Source organism: Podarcis raffonei, chromosome 2 (genome assembly GCF_027172205.1).
Source record: "Podarcis raffonei isolate rPodRaf1 chromosome 2, rPodRaf1.pri, whole genome shotgun sequence".
Lineage (NCBI taxonomy): Eukaryota > Metazoa > Chordata > Lepidosauria > Squamata > Lacertidae > Podarcis > Podarcis raffonei.
The window spans coordinates 24547431-24565915 of NC_070603.1; the positions used below are offsets into that span (position 1 = coordinate 24547431).

Genomic DNA, 18485 nt, shown 5'->3' on the forward strand with positions numbered 1-18485 from the left:
TAGGAAGTAGCACTGGCACTCCTACATTGGCTCCCAGTCCATTTCTGAGCACAATTCAAAGTGCTGGTGCTGACCTTTAAAGCCCTAAACGGCCTCGGCCCAGTATACCTGAAGGAGCATCTCCACCCGCACCGTTCAGCCCAGACACTGAGGTCCAGCTCCGAGGGCCTTCTGGCTGTTCCCTCCCTGCGGGAAGTGAGGTTACAGGGAACCAGGCAGAGGGCCTTCTCGGTAGTGGTGCCTGCCCTGTGGAACGCTCTCCCATCAGATGTCAATAAAACAAACAACCATCTGACTTTCAGAAGACATCTGAAGGCAGCCCTGTATTGGGAAGATTTTAATGTTTGAAGTTTTATTGTGTTTTTAATATTCTGTTGGGAGCTGCCCAGAGTGGCTGGGGAAACTTGAATGCAGATGCGGCTTCTGCAGGTTTTGTTTGCCCGCCCCCCTCAGCTCCCATCAGCAAGGAAGCGGCTTGGAGATGCCACAGAACAATTGCTCCAGGGGAAGCTGTTTCTGATTATATTGCATTATGAGAAAGCATACCAGTAGTGCTTTTTTTCAGGAGGTACTCAGTGGTACACAGTACCAGCACCTCTTTTTGTTGTTGTTGTTGTTGTTAAAAAGTGTGGCACTTACTGTAACAACTTTATGGTGAGTACTGGTACCTAGGGGGGAACACTGCATACCAGCAAAGGTAATATGGATCATTTCTATAGAGGCAAAGGATAGGAAGTGCCAAGTTGGCAGGCTTACTGTACAATCCTATTACACATTTACTCAGAAATGTGGTGTATTGTATGTCAATGGAGCCATCAGGTAAGTGGGTTTTGGATTGCAGTCTAGAGCTTCTTTCCTGTTGCCCTTTTGGGGCTTTTGATTTGCCCTTAAAATCTTTCCTGCAAGACATTCTCCAAACTAATAACTCTAGGCTCCTTAGTGGTTGAGATGTAATGCATGAAACTTAACATTAATTACCCTGGGCATATCAACTTAAGTTGGTTTGTGACTGTGATAAATCTGTAGCTCTAAAATGTACAGTAGAACGTCTTTCTATAAGAAGAGCCCGGTTGGGTCAGACCAAAATGCCTATATAGTCCAGGATTCTGTGCTTGCCATGCACAGCACGTGGGAAGCCGCAAGCAGGATATTCAGGAAGCATCACTCTTTCCACTTATTATCACATTATTAACTGTTATTTATACAGAGCTATCACTGTATATGGCTCTGTTGCACAATTTAAGAGAAGGAAGTCTACCCTGAAGGACAGAGCTTTCCAAATTGCGTATCACAGCATGCTAGTATGTCAGCTACAGTGTGTAGGTGTGTTGCACAAATGCTCTTATAAGGGGTTAGTTTAATGTCTGGTTTGCTAGTAAAATTGAATTACTGTGTCGTGAAATGATGCATGTCTAAAAAAAGTGTGTCGCCAACATGAGAAGGTTGGAAAACTCTGATCTAAAACAATGAATAAAGACGATCAATTCAAAATCCTTAAGTTTAAATGCACCATTCACAAGACCAAAGAACCTCGGTAAAAGGACCTTTCTTAACAAAGTGCTGTCTAAGCCTGCTGGGCACTATCACCACTTGAGAATTCACTCTTCCACCACATCCTACATCCTCTTTGGGTAAAAGAAACCAACAACCCTCAAGTGAAGAACAGGCCGTTGTTGTGTAGTCTTCCCACTGATAAGCTGTCAACAGCTTCCTAGACTCCTCAGAGCACAGTTTTCAAACCATAACCAGGAGTGAGGAACCTGCAGCCCTCCAGATTTGCTGAACTACAGCTCCCATCATCCTTGACATTTGGCCACAATGGCTGGGGCTGATGGGAGTTGGAGTTCAGCAGCATCTGGAGGACTGTAGGTGCTCCATCTCTGACCCTAATCAAATGGAACGTGTCTACTACCCTCATTCTTCAATTCTAGAAGATTAAATTCAAACCAGAAGACACCTATTTTTTGTGCTGTTGTTGCTGTTTAGTCATTTAGTTGTGTCCGACTCTTCGTGACCCCATGGACCAGAGCACGCCAGGCACTCCTGTCTTCCACTGCCTCCCACAGTTTTGTCAAACTCATGCTGGTAGCTTCAAGAACACTGTCCAACCATCTTGTCCTCTGTCGTCCCCTTCTCCTTGTGCCCTCCATCTTTCCCAACATCAGGGTCTTTTCTAGGGAGTCTTCTCTTCTCACGAGGTGGCCAAAGTACTGGAGCCTCAGCTTCAGGATCTGTCCTTCCAGTGAGCACTCAGGGCTGATTTCCATCTAAAATGTCTGTACCCAGCTACTGGTATTCAGATATTGTTATTTGTTGTTTAATCGTTTAGTCATGTCCGACTCTTCATGACCCCATGGACCAGAGCACACCAGGCACTCCTGTCTTCCACTGCCTCCCGCAGCTTGGTCAAACTCATGTTCGTAGTTTATAGGATTATATTAAATGCTGTTGTTCTACAGCTCCAAGACAGCAGACTTCTGCTTGCACAATATCATTTCCCCTCTTCTCCCCAGTGCACCATGCTCCAGAGGGTTGGAGGACCATTTGGAGAAGATTTTCAGGCCACGGGAGAGGAAAGGAAGGGGAAGTCTTGGTGCACAAGTAGAACTCTCCTCTTGCAGCCTTGGATGCAACACATAGATCTTCAACCATTCTTGCATCAAGAAATATGAGTGTAGAAGTCATGCATGAAAGCAGAATACCTACAGAACAGTCCCATACTTCTCCTAGGTATGGTTTGATAGCTCTGTGCAAAAGATACTTGCCGGATACAACTGTCCACATTCGACTTCTGGCGAGGCAGCATGGCGGCTGCAACAGCAGAAAAGAGCTCCTGAAGCCAGCCAGAGTAAAAGGCTCTGTCTGGCCGATTCCCGGGCTCCCAGGACTGCTGCTGCCAACACTGCCAACGGAGAGGAATTGGGGGTGCCCGGGGCGTCTTTCAAAGGAGCCAAAACACCCCCCCACGACCTTGATTGAGCCGGAAAGGCACCCGACCACCACCCCCCAACAGCCGAGAGGAGCTCCAAATCCAGGAAGACAGTGGAGCTAACGCAGAGAGGGAGAAAAAGAAAAGGGGGAAAGAAGAAGAAAAAGAAAGAAAAAGGAACCCTAACTTTACTTTACCGCTGCTGCCCCCATCTCTGCCGACAAAGAAGAGGGGAGGTAGGTGAGCACGGGAAGGCAAAAGAGGCTCCGAAAAAACACGTGGCTGAGCCGACCGGAGCCTACCCCTCCATGCAAAGCCGCATGACAAAGGAGATCGCAGAAAGGAAGAAACTACCCCCTTCTTTTCTCCTTTTTTTTAAAAAAAACAAATCCTTTTTTTAACCCTTTCCCCCCCTTTTTAAAAGAAATTCTTTTTTATTCCCCCCCCCCCATATACCAACTTTTATCATTTTTCTTTTTAAAAGAGGGGCCACTGCTGCTGCAGCCACCCTTTATTTGAATCTTTATTTTTATTTCTATCTTTTCTACACACAATTTAAAGACACACTTCTCCACACACACACACCCTCAATTTAAACCTCATTTTATTTTCACCTCAAACTCCCCTCTTAAGAATTAAAATGGCAGTACCCAGAAAACAGGCCTGAACCATCACAGGCCATTTCCTGGGACTGCCACTTCGCCCCAGACTTTCCACTCTCTTTTACCTATCCTCTTTTACCTATACTTTACTCATTTTTTTTAAATAAAAAGCTCTATCTATCTATCTAAAGACAACACCCCTTTTTTTTACCTTTAATTCTCATTTTTATCTTTTACCCGTACATTTTTAATTACTTTTTTACAAACAAAAAATAATAGCAATAATTAGGGGGAAATATTATTATTTATTTTATTTTATTTTTAAAAAAAACAACACACATTTTTTCCCCCCTCTCTTTTTAAAGCCCTTTCTTTTCTATTTGTTGGCTTGTTCTTGAGGGGAGAATCTTTCGCCCCCAGCTACGACCACCACTCTCTTTTAAAACAAAAATTTCCTCTATATCACTGCTATTGTTATTGATACTCTCCCCCTCAACTCCCCCCCTTTTTATTTTTCTCTCCCTTTTTGCTCTCCCCTCTCTCTTCACCCCTCCTCATTTTTCCCTTTATCCCACCTTTCATTTTCCATCCCCAATTTTGTTTTCTATCCCTTTTATTTTTTAAAATCAACCCCCCCTTTTTAGCCTGTCCGTCAGTTTGTTTTTGAGAGGGGAGCCCTTTCCCCCCACCCCTCTTTTAAAATAAGACTTTCCCCCATACCATTGCAGCAGCTCACCCTCCCTCCCTCCTCCCCTCTCCTTTTCTCTCCCTCCTCCCTCTCTCCATCCCCCCCTTCCCCTAAAGGAAACACATACACACATTCATATCACCCTATCATAATTTGCCCCCCTCATACTATAGCTAAAACTACTGCTGCAAACTAATACCGCTGATATTACTGTACTATCTCCCCTCTCTCTTTCAACTCTCTTTTTGTCTCTCTCTCTCTCTTCTCTTTTACTCCAATCTCCCCTCTCCCCCCGCCTCCCCTCTTCTTCTTTCTTTCTTCTTCTTTTTCTTCTTCTCTTTTCTCCCTCCACCCTTTACATATAGCCTATTTGTCTGTCTTTGTTTCTAAGCGCACTCCCAACCCCAATTTCCACCTTAACTGGACCCCAGTACCCCTTTGGGGTATATACAACCCCCTCCTAAACACATATTTCCCCTGGCCCCACCCCTCTAATCTCTTGCATCTCTACCTGCTAACCCCCCTCCCTTTATATGAACTGTCTGTCCGTTAGTCTACCCATCTCTGCTTACCTGCCCTCCCCCCCAGCCTCGGCAACTACAGAAAACCCAAGAGAAGTTCTTAAAACACAGGCTAGAAGTGACACAAATGACCACCTAATCCAAACGCTCTGTAAAAGCCACCAGCCAACAAAGCCTGATCAGCTCAGCAACCCAACAATACTCAGGAATCACCACTGCCACAACTCCTAACCACCACACGCCCTACCCCAAGTGGACGCCAAGCCAACCTCAAACCAAAACTATCAGGGAGACTGAGATGACACCAACCAGGGAGATGGCAAACAATGCTAAGATGGTAACTCCCCTTCAAGATGATGACCACCCAATAACGAAACGAGATCTGAGGGAAATGGAAGCAAGATTAGAAGCACAATTAGAAGAAACACTGAAGGCCACAATGGCTCCCATGCAGGTACTAATCAACAACCTAACCTCCAAAGTGGAAGCTCTAGAGAACAAAAACCAAATGCAAGAAAGAATAATAGAGCAATACCGGGAGGAGAACGCACGTGTGAACAAGAAACTGGACGAACTGGTAAACCAAATGGAAGCAGAACACAGAGAGATGAAAATTAAGCAAGCCGACCTTGAAGACCGCAATAGACGTTGTAACATCCGCTTCCGCAACTTTCCTGAAAAAACAGAGGAGAAAAGCCCAGCAGACCTAAATATACGGTGGCTGAAAAACACAATCCCAAGCCTGAAACTTGAGGCAGATGACTTGGAGAGGGCTCACAGAGCCCTAAAACCTATGCCAAAACCCAGCGCCCCCCCAAGAGACATCATTGTATGCTTCACACGCTACAAAAAGAAAGAAGAGATATGGCACCACCTCAGAAACTCAAGCAACCTTCGATATAGAGAAACCCCCATTCTGGCCCTACAGGACCTATCTCAGGATACCCTAAACCGGAGGAAAAGCCTGCGCCCATGCACCCAGCGTCTCCAACAAGCAGGGATCAAATACCGATGGGGCTTCCCTTTCCGCCTCATTGTAACAACCAATACAACACAACACATGGCTACCAACATACCTGAGGCCCTGCAACTACTAAAGAACCTTGAACTCGACCTCCCACCGGAATGGCAACCGACAAACCCACCAAGTGACAGCCCCAACCACGAGGAAACAACAGCAAACAACTGGACGATGGTACAGAAGAAAAAGAAACAACAGAAGCGGCACAACAACGCAAACCAATACAGGCAGTCATCATGCTCAGAACCGTCCCGCCGGCCATACGACACAAGAAACCAGACCAAGATTAACCAAACCAATTCATCGCAGATGGACAACCCTACAACAACAACAACAACCCCAGCTGAATGAAGCAACCAGGGAAAAACCACAAACTGAAGGACTGGTGATTTCCCCCCCCCCTCCCCCCCCCAAAACATAGATTTAGTTAACACCATCAACATCCCCCCCAGCCCCGCACCCCCACAGAAATCCCCACCCCAACACCAGTCCAGACGACCTCAACCACATTCCCCATCACCCACACCTTCAACATCCTCATACTCCATACTAAGGGAAAACAACTCCAACCTTAATAACACAACCCACAATCAGGCTAAAATCTGATACCCAAACAGCACTATGGTGGCACCAGAGCGTACCAGCATCCACATCCCCACCCCAACACACCAACAATGTTGCTCGTAACATTGGCAACATTGCTTACGAACCTTATACCTGACAGCGACGTTACAAAGTCACTTCACACTGTCTCGCTGATCACCCCCTATCGCAGACAACAGGGGGGATGGCCTCACCAAAATGCTGGAGAGGGTGCACCTCCACAGGCACATACCTCCACATGTGGTGGGAGTGTCCCAAAATTCAACTATTCTGGACAACAGCCATACAAGAAATATGTAAAATAACTAAGCAAGTAATAGACATCACCCCAGAATTGGCCCTACTAAACATCTTCCAAGACAACAATGCCCATTTACACCACAAATAACTCAAAACCCACCTGCTCTCAGCAGCCAGAAACACCATAACCAGACACTGGAGAGACCTGTCAGGAGTAAGCATGGACCAATGGTACCAAATAGTATGGGAAACAGCCCTACTAGAAAAATTAACTAATAAACTGAAACTGACACGGGGACAAACAGAAGAAGACGCCTTCACCCCGGTATGGCTCCCCTTTATCACATACACAGCCCAACAGGACAATGACAATAATCCACCAACAGCATACAAATCAATATGGCTAACCTGATCCAAAACACCCACCCACCTCACTCACACACGAAAACAAAGATCACCACAGCCAGTCACAAGCAAACAATCACACCCTAGGCCAACCCCAACCTCTCTCACCACCAGAGGAACACAAGTGAACAACACAAGCAACGCTGACACCAAACTCTACATACATTAAACATAATAGAAACACCGCCACCCGACCCCACCCCCATCCATCTTCCCTCTCTCCACCCCCCCTTTCTTTTTTTCTTTCTTTTTTCTTCTCCCCCTAATGCCTCAACAAATGAAACAGATTTGTAAAAATGTTACATGGAAGAAGAAAAAAAATACGAGGCACTACACTTCTGTAAAACAAGAAAATCCTTAATAAAAAATATTATTAAAAAACTGTCCACATTCAGTTTAGAACAGGACTACTATACATTTCAAGTTTGTTTGTTAGTTTTTAAATGGAGCATTACTTTCACATCTTGTCTGTTTCAATCTTAAAATTGTTGCTTCTCATGTTTCCTACTCATGATTGGTATGGTGGAAGTCGGGTTGGCCAACAGCAGATAGAGCCAGAGCCAGTGATACATAGAGCCAACTAATTTTATTTTTCACCCCATCGTCTCCCTGCTGAGTGGTACAAGGGCAACACTGAGACAAAGGAGACTGCTTTGTAACTAAGAGACTCCAACCCAGACTGCTTTGTAACTAAGGGAATAGGCTGGGGATAGGGACAGATGGCAGCTTAGTAGGGCAAGCCCCCATTTGCCCTAATGGACCAGCCTCCATTCCCATCATCTATGTTTGCCCCCAAAACTAAACTCAGTACCGTACGTGGTGGTTGCATAACTGAACCCAGGATCTAAACCTGAATTTTAGACTAGGAATCTAAATTAAATTATTGTTTACCTTGTCACAAAAACAACCATTCCATCATCTGGGGTCCAATCTAACAACAGCACCTTAAGTACAAGACTGGGTGTGATAAGAGGTGTAACATCTTTAATTCACTGGACTACTGCGCATTAAGTAAGAAATCTCTCAAAAGACCAGATTTGGGGGGATATTCCTTAATTTAGCTTTGCTCAAGTTGCCGCAGTGGCTACAAGGGCCTATGCTCAGGTTAGGTCCTTGTGAAGCACTGTAAACCATTACACCACGCTAGGCCTCTTGCTGGACTACTGTCAAGCTCTCTTTGTGAGGCTGCCCTTGAAGACCATTCAGAAATTTCCGTTGTTGTGCTATGTTGCCATTAAGGATCATGTTGCTTCCTTGTTATGTCTACTGCTTAGCTGTAGGCCGATTTCCTTATGCAATTTAAGGTGAGGGAGGTTATTACCTTTAAAGCCCCAAACAGCTTGGGGCCAAGTTATCCAAAGGGCAAAATCCCCCTACATTAATCAGTCTGAACTTTGAGATCATCCGGCAAGCCTGTCTTGTGCAAGATTTTTCCAATTGGTTGTTTGTTTACTGATCTTTTTATCTGCCACTTTGATTTTTCCCCGTTTTATTTGGATTATTTTGTTGTTGATTAGCTATTTTGCTTTTTATTGATGTTAGCCAGTATAGGAAGGGGAAAGAAGGGTACAAAATGCAACGTAATCAAATAACCTGGAACTCGATGCACCTTCGGACTTAAGAGAACAAAGGGCTGTGACCTCAAAGACCCAAACTAGTACCTAGTTGTTTTGCTTTATAAGCGTTCCAAAGTAAAATTAAGATTACCAGTTCAGATCTAGTTTAATCACCATAACACATTCTCAGTAGCTTTCATTTTTGAGATGTTTTAATTGAACAAGTAACCAATAGGTTGCACCAATCCTTGCTGGTCGTTTCCAGCAGTTTAAATACTTCACAATATCCTTGGGAGTGAGAGAAGACTGCATTAGGCAAACAGCCCAGAAGTGAATTAGCGTCATGGACAAATAAACCTTTGAGGTTTGTATGACCTACACATTCTCCATCTCCATTTCCCCCACTCACAGCAGCTAATGAGAAAACTCCACCATTTGCATTTCTGAGATTCATAACGCAATTTGCATCCTTGCAAAACATTCAAGCTGCAAATTGTCCTTCTGACTCTGACCTACCTCTGATCGTGAGGCATATGTACAGGGAAGAGGAGTCTTCAGTTTTAAGGGTCATAAACCAGGTGTCAGGGTTATGACCTTCAGGGAACAGGGGATGGAATGCTGAGGATGATGGTTTATGGAACAGCCTGCAGAATCTGGTCCACAGTACATTAACATAATAATAGCTCTTGGTGTTATAGCACCTTCCAAAGACTTCAAAGCAAATTCAACAGGGCCTCAAATTGCCTGCCTCTCTTGAACCTGCTGGCTCTGCACTTTGTTCTCCATGGAAAATTGTTCCAGGTTGTGCCTGGGACGCTTCGAAAACATCTCTCAACTCTACATCTCAAAATAAGAACAGTACACACGAACACTACGGGGATTTTAATTCTTGGAGTGAGGAGGTTTAGTTGCTTCCTTTCTGTGTGAAACACCTTGATTAGAGTTCAAGGCAGAGAGGTAGATTATGGATTAAATAACAAATTTCAATGTCTGTGGGTTACACTTTCTTTTTCTCATTTTTTTAACCTTTTCAGACAGATCTTTAAAACCTCAAATAGCAACTAAATAAAAGGAAACTGGTAGTTTTCTAGTGTGCTTTTGTGAAATTTCAAATACTGCAAGTCTAATATAATACATTAAATAAATAATGGAGGCCCCCTGTGAATCCAATGTAAGCAAGACAAAACCACAAAGCTCCATTGTACCTTTTCACTGTTCTCAGGAGATGCCAGTGAGGTTGAACTCTGCTCAAGGCGGCGGCTGCCAGGTATAGAGACAGTCCGGTTCCTCATATGGACGTGACTCGAATGTAGAGGCCGTCCATAATTCTCTTGCACTGTTAAAAAAAGGGGGGGTACAGGAGAAAATGAACATCTCTATCAAACGAAACCTTACAACAGAGTCTCTTGTAATCCGACTTTGGATTTGATGGCTCCATTCCTTGAAAACATCTCCAACCAGGTCTGTAGCACCTGACCAGGTTTTCTGTTAGCATCCAGGTCCATGCCGGTGTGCTGGGGTGGATTTTTTTTAGAGTCCTCCAGGCGAGGGGCCAGCCTATCTCCAAGACCACTTCCCACTGTAGGAACCTCCATGCTGGTTGAAATCCTCTAATCAGGCTCTGCTCACTAAGTATGGTGAGATCACCAGACCCATCTCTTAGCACTAGGCAGTGTGAGGTGTCTGCTGCAGGCAGCCAATTTTGGGTGTCATGAAAGGGCAGCAAATGGTGAGTTATTTGTTACTGTCATATTTTTACCGCCAGGGAACAAACAGGCAAAGGGCTTGTTGGATTTTCGGCCTCAAGGGCCAGAATGACTATGCAACTTGACTTGGGAAGATGGGGCGCTATTTGCTGTCCTGCCTCAGGCTACAAAATATTTTGTGCCAACCCTGGAAATCAATAGCAGCTAAAAGCAGGGCTTTTTATGACAGGTGCCCCTGGTCTCTGGAATGAGAGTCTCCATGGTCATCAGGACTCTGTCTGAAATTAACAAGATTCTCCTCGTCTGGGAGTCGTTTGGAGGCTGATTTGATTGGAGTGGTTTTGTTAGGGGCTGCTGGATTGTGCGGTGTGAGTTTGTATTTTGCTTGTTGTGTAATCATGACTTAGATGGGGGAAATAGGTTTAATGCATGCTCCAGCCGTAACAGCTGCTGGTTGTACATTTGGTGGCAGTGTGCATAGGACTTGCATATGAGGGAGACACTGATGAAGAAATCAGTTTGAAACGCACTGAGTTCAATAAAAATGTTGCTTGTGTGTGTGTGCTTTCCTCCCTTCCCTTCCTGGCAGGAGGTATGGCCAGTGGTCACAACCTGCTCCCTCCAAACATTTATGGACATGTGGGGTTGGTCATGTAATGTAGGCGCACACACAGTTAGAATTCTTAGAAAAAATGAACTTGAGCCTGGGGAAAATGGTAGAGACATCGATATTCTAAGATAAATTGCTGGTTAAGAACACCTACCAGTGATCTTTTACCCAAGGCCCCCCAAAACCTTGAACCTAGCCCAAATCCCTTGACTTCTTGGGAATGTATGGCTCACTACACTGCTAGAAGCTTAGAAACTTACCTCTCAATACAACTCGGGGAGACCACATGTAAACCTCAGTTATAGTCTGGAAGTTAGCATGGTAGGGTCAGTATTGCCTCAGTTCAGTTCGTATGAATTCAAACTTGAGAGGGTCCTCTTGGTAATTACAGATTTTTTTAGTGCTTATTTATTTTAGAATCTCTCTTACATTTTATATATTTGTTCCATCCTACTCCTTCCTCCAAGGACTTTGCACAATTACAGTGGTACCTCGAGTTACATACACTTCAGGTTACATACGCTTCAGGTTACAGACTCCGCTAACCCAGAAATAGTACCTCGGGTTAAGAATTTTGCTTCAGAACGAGAACAGAAATTGTGCTCCGGCGGCGCGGCAGCAGCAGGAGGCCCCATTAGCTAAAGCGGTGCTTCAGGTTAAGAACAGTTTCAGGTTAAGAACAGACCTCCGGAACGAATTAAGTACGTAACCCGAGGTACCACTGTATGTCAGTTTACCTCATAACGCCAAGAGGTAGTTCAGACTAAAACATCCTGTTGCTCAAGGGCCAGGTTAAAGCATGAGGGGGAAATCTAGCAGTTTAGTCCCCTCTGGAATATTACCGTCTGAATTATCATTTTCCTTGGCTTTTAAAAGTAAATCTCTACTCCTGGAGGTATCAAAAGCAAGCAGACAGTTGTCTGCCCAATGGCTCACTAAGAAGTAAATGTACAATTGGGTATTCCAGTGTTCTGATAACTGAGTACAAAGGACAGAATTCAACTAAGTAGTCCCACTAGCAGATGTTTGCACAAGGTTGCTTGCTAGCACAACAGGGCTTTCCCTTCTCCCCTATGACCCCCAAAGTTGGGTTGGAAGGGGTAGAACAACCCCCAGAACAGCACGCAGGGGAAGGGGTGCATCTGAAAGACTTGTGCTGATGGAACAATTGCCATAGCCCTACGCTGAATTCCTCACTGGGATAACTGACACAAATTTGGCCATTAATTTTAGTTTATAAAAATGATATTTTACAAAATCACTTTTATTAAAATAGAATAAATTTTAAAACATATTAACATTTCAGAACATATTAAGCTGCCTGATTGATTGTTTTGCAGGCGCTTTTTGCCTTCTCAGTACGCAAGTTCTGGCTGCAAATTTTCCCAGGCCAAGCGTGACAGAGCAAGAATTTGAACCTCAAGTTCCAAAATCCAAATCCAGTACTCCAGATACCACCACTGTTTCAGGTTTTGCTCTAAGGGTCATAAGCACTGTGCTTTTGGTGATGTGGGTTACCTGGGAAATTTTGAATTGGAAAAATCGAAATGGAAATTTGCAATTTCAGGTACTTACACATGTAGCAATTTGCAGAAGAAAAAAGTTTCCAGTGCAACATTTTCTTATGCCCTAGAGAGTGATCTTATTTGGCATGTTTATTGCACTTGTATTTAGTAAACAAAGAAAAACAACAACCTTGACACTGCCAAGCTTGCCCAATATTGCATTTGGCAATTGGCATCCATTCATTGTTGCAAATGAGCTTGTGAAATGGAAAATATTTCACAGAAAAATAAATCACTAGAAAATTTCCCTTGCAGCCCCTCTTCATGCTCTATGCCTTTCTTTAGAGCTGCTTCATATGAATGCTGCTGGTGGTAATAGTAATAATAATAATAATAATAATAATAATAATAATAATAATAATAATAATAATATTTTACCCCAGCCTTTTTGCCTGAGAGGGACTCAAGGCAGCTTACAGATAAAATAAGAACAGCTAAAACATAGGAAGAGGAATGAAATAAAAATACAGGTAAACATTATTCCTATATGCCGATCATCTCTATGTAGGAGAAAATGTGTGACGTCATTCATGAGTTGCTGGCCAAGGGTTTAGATTACCCGAAGGTCATGGACCAAGCAGCCCCTGCCCTATTGGGTTGTGGTGAAAAACTCTTGTGCTGTACTTCAAATGTGATAAAGAGTAGACTTCCCTCCCTAGACCCCTGGAGACATTTCCTCCATGCGAGAGTCTCCTCCAATTCGCCCAGGCTGTGCTAACATGCTGTGTGTGACTTTGAAAGCATCCCCCTGCTTCCCACCCCCACAATCTTTGTTACCTGGCCTATTGTGGGCCTGGCAGGGCCAGTGGAAGAGTGGTCTGATTCCAAGTGCAAGTGCCAACCAAGTTTAAACTCTCCAGCTCCCCACCAGGAGGCAATTATTGCCTCGGTCGCTTCCTTTGTTCTCGGTCTGCCATGAACTGCGATCAAATTAAACGGGCCCTTGCCAATGGCTCCTGCTCATTTGCAATAGAAACCTCCTCACACAAATGGCACCGGGAACGGGTCCTCTTCTCCCTGAATGGGCAAAGTGGCTTAATTCAACAGCTCCTCTGTGTCCGGTCCTCTTTTCCTTCTCGCCCACCATGTTTCCCATGCCACGGAATTTCTCCATGTTTTCCCTCATGATTGTCTAGGGAGGAACAATTCGAGAAATGTTGCGTGTCCAAGAATTGTGCTTCGGCTGGTCATTTATTTGTTATCATTTGCTAAAACTCCCACTGGAGCTACATGGCAGAGACAATTGAATCATCCTGGTGAATTAAAGCAGACAGAATTTTAATCATCTTTTTTTTTTTAATGTATAAAGGAAATTGATTTTATTCCTAGGAGGGGATTCTGTGTGGTCTCGTACTACTTGCTTCTCTGGCTGAAACCCCAGACCTAGGATGAACTAATTAATTGAGTTTACTCCACACAATGCCTGGCAAAGGCCCTCTGTAGAAGCTTTTAGGGAAATGAGTGGAAATGCTGCCGAAACAGTTGTTTACAATGTCGTGAGGTAGCTTGGAATGATGGAGAGGCTGTGCATGCTGTTGCTTTCAAATGGCACAATCTATAAATCACTGGCAGGCACAATACGCCAAAGGCCAGGTTGACTGCCTTGAAGTCAGCTGTGGTGATCTGGTGCTGTGGATTGGCTGCAGCGGCCAAGGAGCTCACAGTTTCGTTTGCCGCAGTTTCTGCTCTTCCACAATGGATAGCTCTCCCCCTTTATTTGAGACAGGGGTGGGGAAGCTTTTCCCACCCAACAGTTGCATTCCTCCACAGGTCACACGCCAATGGAAGGTAGGGCAAGAAGCAAAACTGGATGAATAGCCATGAATGCGATTTCTACACACAGCTATTTCTGTTGTTGTTGTTTAGTCGTTTAGTCGTGTCCGACTCTTTGTGACCCCAAGGACCAGAGCACGCCAGGCACTCCTGTCTTCCACTACCTCCCACAGTTTGGTCAAACTCATGCTGGTAGCTTCAAGAACACTGTCCAACCATCTCATCCTCTGTCGTCCCCTTCTCCTTGTGCCCTCAGTCTTTCCCAACATCAGGGTCTTTTCCAGGGAGTCTTCTCTTCTCGTGAGGTGGCCAAAGTATTGGAGCCTCAGCTTCAGGATCTGTCCTTCCAGTGAGCACTCAGGGCTGATTTCCTTCAGAATGGATAGGTTTGATCTTGCAGTCCATGGGACTCTCAAGAGTCTCCTCCAGCACCATAATTCAAAAGCATCAATTCTTTGGCGATCAGCCTTCTTTATGGTCCAGCTCACACTTCCATACATGACTACTGGGAAAACCATAGCTTTAACTATACAGACCTTTGTCGGCAAGGTGATGTCTCTCCTTTTTAAGACACACATGCAAACACACAGGGTTATTGGCATCCATCTGTCTCAAGAGACAATGGAGTGCACCTCTGGAGGTGAGGTCAAACTGCTGCATTAGCAGCACCAAAGTGAGCGCTCCGGGGCACAAACCAGGGCAGTGCATATGGAGGTCCTGGGCTGCCCAGACAACAGGACCCCCCCCCCATCCTTCTCGGCCTCACTGATGTGGTCCAAAGGAAAGCAGAAAAATATGTTTGGCACCAACATGGCTGCAGGAGTTGCTGGAAAGAGGTGTACAAGGCACCATCCAACTGCCTAGGGACTCCACTCTGGATTTCTGTAAGGGTTTACTCTTTAGCCTTTTATTCTCCAGAAGATATCCCACAAGCCAGCGGAGATTTAGGGTCAGAGTTTTCCTAGATGGGCTGCCTTCCCAGGTTGATGAACACCATCTGCCCCTCACTACAGCATGTGCAGAAACCGCCTTCTTGACCTTTTGCCCCAATTGACTCTTGTCCACTCAATCCACAGAAGGGAGCAGGTTAGAGCCGAGTACAGTGAGGACCAAAGGTGGACAAAGTACCCAAGAAGGTGTCCCCCACCAGAGGTACTACCCCTCCACTAACACTACACACACCCATCCAGGGAAGCACATTCCACCTGGTGCTTTAAAGTAGAATTGGTTCACATTTGCAAGATGTGTTTGACTCTTACTGTCGAGCCGTAAAAGCTGCTTGACAGTGGAATGGTCTCCCATGAGAGATGGTGGACTTCTTCTTCCTTGGAGGTTTTTAAACAGAGGTTGGGTGGCCATCCGCCAGGGATGCTTTAGCTGAGATTCCTGCATTTCAGGAGGTTGGATTTACGATTACCCTTGGGGTCCCTTCCAACTCTACAATTCTATGATTCTAAGTGTTCAGTAATCGGGTGACGAGGGGGTGAAATTGCAACAGCTAGTGCTTCATAGTGGCTAAGTGAGTAAGCGATGAATTGGGGAGTCTCTGGTAACCTCGGCCACAAACTCTTAGGCAAGCCATACTCCACCATGTTTTAGGGTTGCCATATTTCAAGACGTAAAAATCCACACACAAAAAGTGGTTGTGCTTTTCGAGGGCAATCACCTGATAGCCCCTCCGCTGCCAAGCCCAAGCTGCCCATGCCAGAGCCCGGGTCATCCGTGCCAGAGCCACCCATGCACATTTTTTTTAAAAAAACCCAAATCCAGGACATTTGCTTTAAAATGTAAAATTCCCCCTAGATGGGCATGTAGGGCACACAAAAGAGGACATGTCTGGAAATTCCCAGACGTATGGCAACCCTACTTTACACATACATACATACAAACACACACACACCACCTGCAACATGAGAGACAACAGCGCTGCCTTAAGGAGCACGGTAGTTGTAAAGATTATAATAACTAGAAAATGGCATGCACCCTGCCATACAGGCAGGTGGAATCTAAGCAGCCTGCTGGGGCGTGGGTGGCACAAATCAGTAGGGGGCGAGGCCTAGAGCAAAATTGGATGGGGCAGCAAATGTGACTTTTCCCTTTGTACAGAAGATGAGTTTTCTACACACACTCACACGCCCTCCAATCAGGCAAACAGGAAGCAATATCAAAGTTCAAGGACACATTTCATCCAGGGGGGGGAAATACTTAAGGAGGGTACAAAGCAGAGCTGGTGCGGTGTGTGGCCTAGGGAGAGGGTGTGTAGCTTGGGAAGAGTCCCAAGGGCCAGAAGGAAAGGCCTTGAGGGCCACATTCTGCCCCCAAGCCTGAGGTTCTCCACCCCAATGGTATGTCTTAGGTGGTTCTGGTTATGCCCAGTCTGAACTGAAGAATGGGGAACTGCAGAATGAACGAAGGCATTTTGCACATTGTATTAAAACATAGTTAAAATATACTACGATTTAACGTAAACATGCATGCTGCTGAAATAGGTAAAATAGGTTATGTCCGGTCAAATTTGACTATGGGGTGTGGTGCTCATCTATGAGGGAGCCAGCGTTTGTGCGCAGATAGCTTTCCTGGGTTATGTGGCCAGCATGACTAAACCGCTTCTGGCTGAAATAGCATGCACTTAGCTCCTCCTCTGCTGCTGCTGCTGCCACCTGAAAACAAACCATGATCTGGCTTAGTATTGTGCTCAAACCCAAGCTTGTGGTTTGTTGGTCACCAGGCAACACACAGCCAAGGTTTGTTCTCGGCTTACTGCTCATAGTTGGGTTTTTTTTTGGGGGGGGGAACAAAGCATGAACCTGGATTTGGATGTAACGCTAAGCGGACCATGGTGAGGAGCAGGGGAGAAATCACGCACACTGTGTGTTTATCTTAAACCATAGTTTATATTAATGATTGCTGAATGTGATGTGTGAACCAGACCCCCCCCTCTCTGTGTGTGTGTGTGTGTGTGTGTCTGTGTGTGTGTGTGTGTGTGTGTGTGTGTTTGTGTGTGTGTGCAGTTGTCAAACGAAAGAGCAATAAAGATGTGGAGAGCCCCATCTATAGCCTTATTTTTGTAGAGACTTATTTTCTGTTTGGAACAAAATTGCCATGCCAGGAGTAAAATGTTTACGGGGTGGGGGTGCACAGATGAACCATTTATCACTCATTTTGGGATCACCTGTGGTAAAATGCTCCTCAGTCTCCTTATTGGGAGAAATTAGCTAGTAGATTTTATTTTTATTTTGTTTATTAGATTTAAATACTGCCCTTCATCTTAAGATATCAGGGCTGCTCACAGAATAAAATACAGGACAACAACAACAAAATAGCATAACTACAACTCCCCCCCTTCCCACAGACACATTGAAAATAAGGTTACCATATTTTTTTCAATGAATCCGGGGACACTTTTCAACTTCAATGGATTTTGTATGGGGACTGATTTGTAAATCCGGGGACTGTCCCCAGGAAACGGGGACTTCTGGTAACCTTAATTTAAAGGGCTGTAGAATATTAATCAGCCCGAAGCCTGGTTGAAGAGGAAATATAGATGATGTGAAAGACCTCAGCCTGGAGAGCTGCTGCCAGTCTGAGTCAACAGTATTGGGCTAGATGGACTGGATATATATAAGGCAGTTTTCCCATGGACTCTACACAATTGTGCATTGCCTTTAAGGAATTAGCTTCATGATACTTCTACTGTTGCTTTTAAAATTATTATTATTATTGTAAGCCTCTTTTGAGAGCCCCTGTGGCCACAAAGCAACCATTACATTTAAATATAAATAAACAAACTTGCCCAAGCTTAAGTGTGACCTCAAACATGCAAGCCCTCTCCTCTTTGCGCTGCCTGGAGTGTATCCAAGGGGCCCTTTCATTCCTCCCTCTAATTTAGTTTACTAGCAAAACGCAGCAGTGAGATTACTTTTTTTAAAAAAGAAAATATCCCTTCCATGCCTGCAGAGCTTAGAAGGAGCTGCCCCAGTGACCCGGTTCTTCCAAATCTCACCATTTGTCTTCCCTCAAAAGGGGGACCTGGAATTCCTGGCTACCTTGGAGCCTGTGGTCATGAGGACACTGCAGACAGGATTACAGGCTTTTCTTTCTCTAGGCCGGGGCTGGGGGTTTGTCTGCATTTCTCTTCTGACATCTCATCTCCAAGGAAGCTCTCTCTCTCTCCCCCCCCCCAATCCCGCCGCCGCCCACACACCCCCACCAGCGAGCCCAGTCTTCACTTTCTAAGAAGGATGCTACCCACTGAGCTATTCAAAG

At 45.0% G+C, this 18485-nt stretch overlaps 1 long non-coding RNA gene across 1 annotated transcript in view; it reads right to left on the reverse strand.

The window, feature by feature from the left end:
• Nucleotides 1-18485, reverse strand: part of LOC128407250 (uncharacterized) — a 70715-nt gene that overhangs the window by 48200 nt on the left and 4030 nt on the right. The window contains exon 2 of the long non-coding RNA XR_008328746.1: nucleotides 9771-9901. This is a non-coding gene — a long non-coding RNA (uncharacterized LOC128407250). The remainder of the gene's footprint in view (nucleotides 1-9770; nucleotides 9902-18485) is intronic.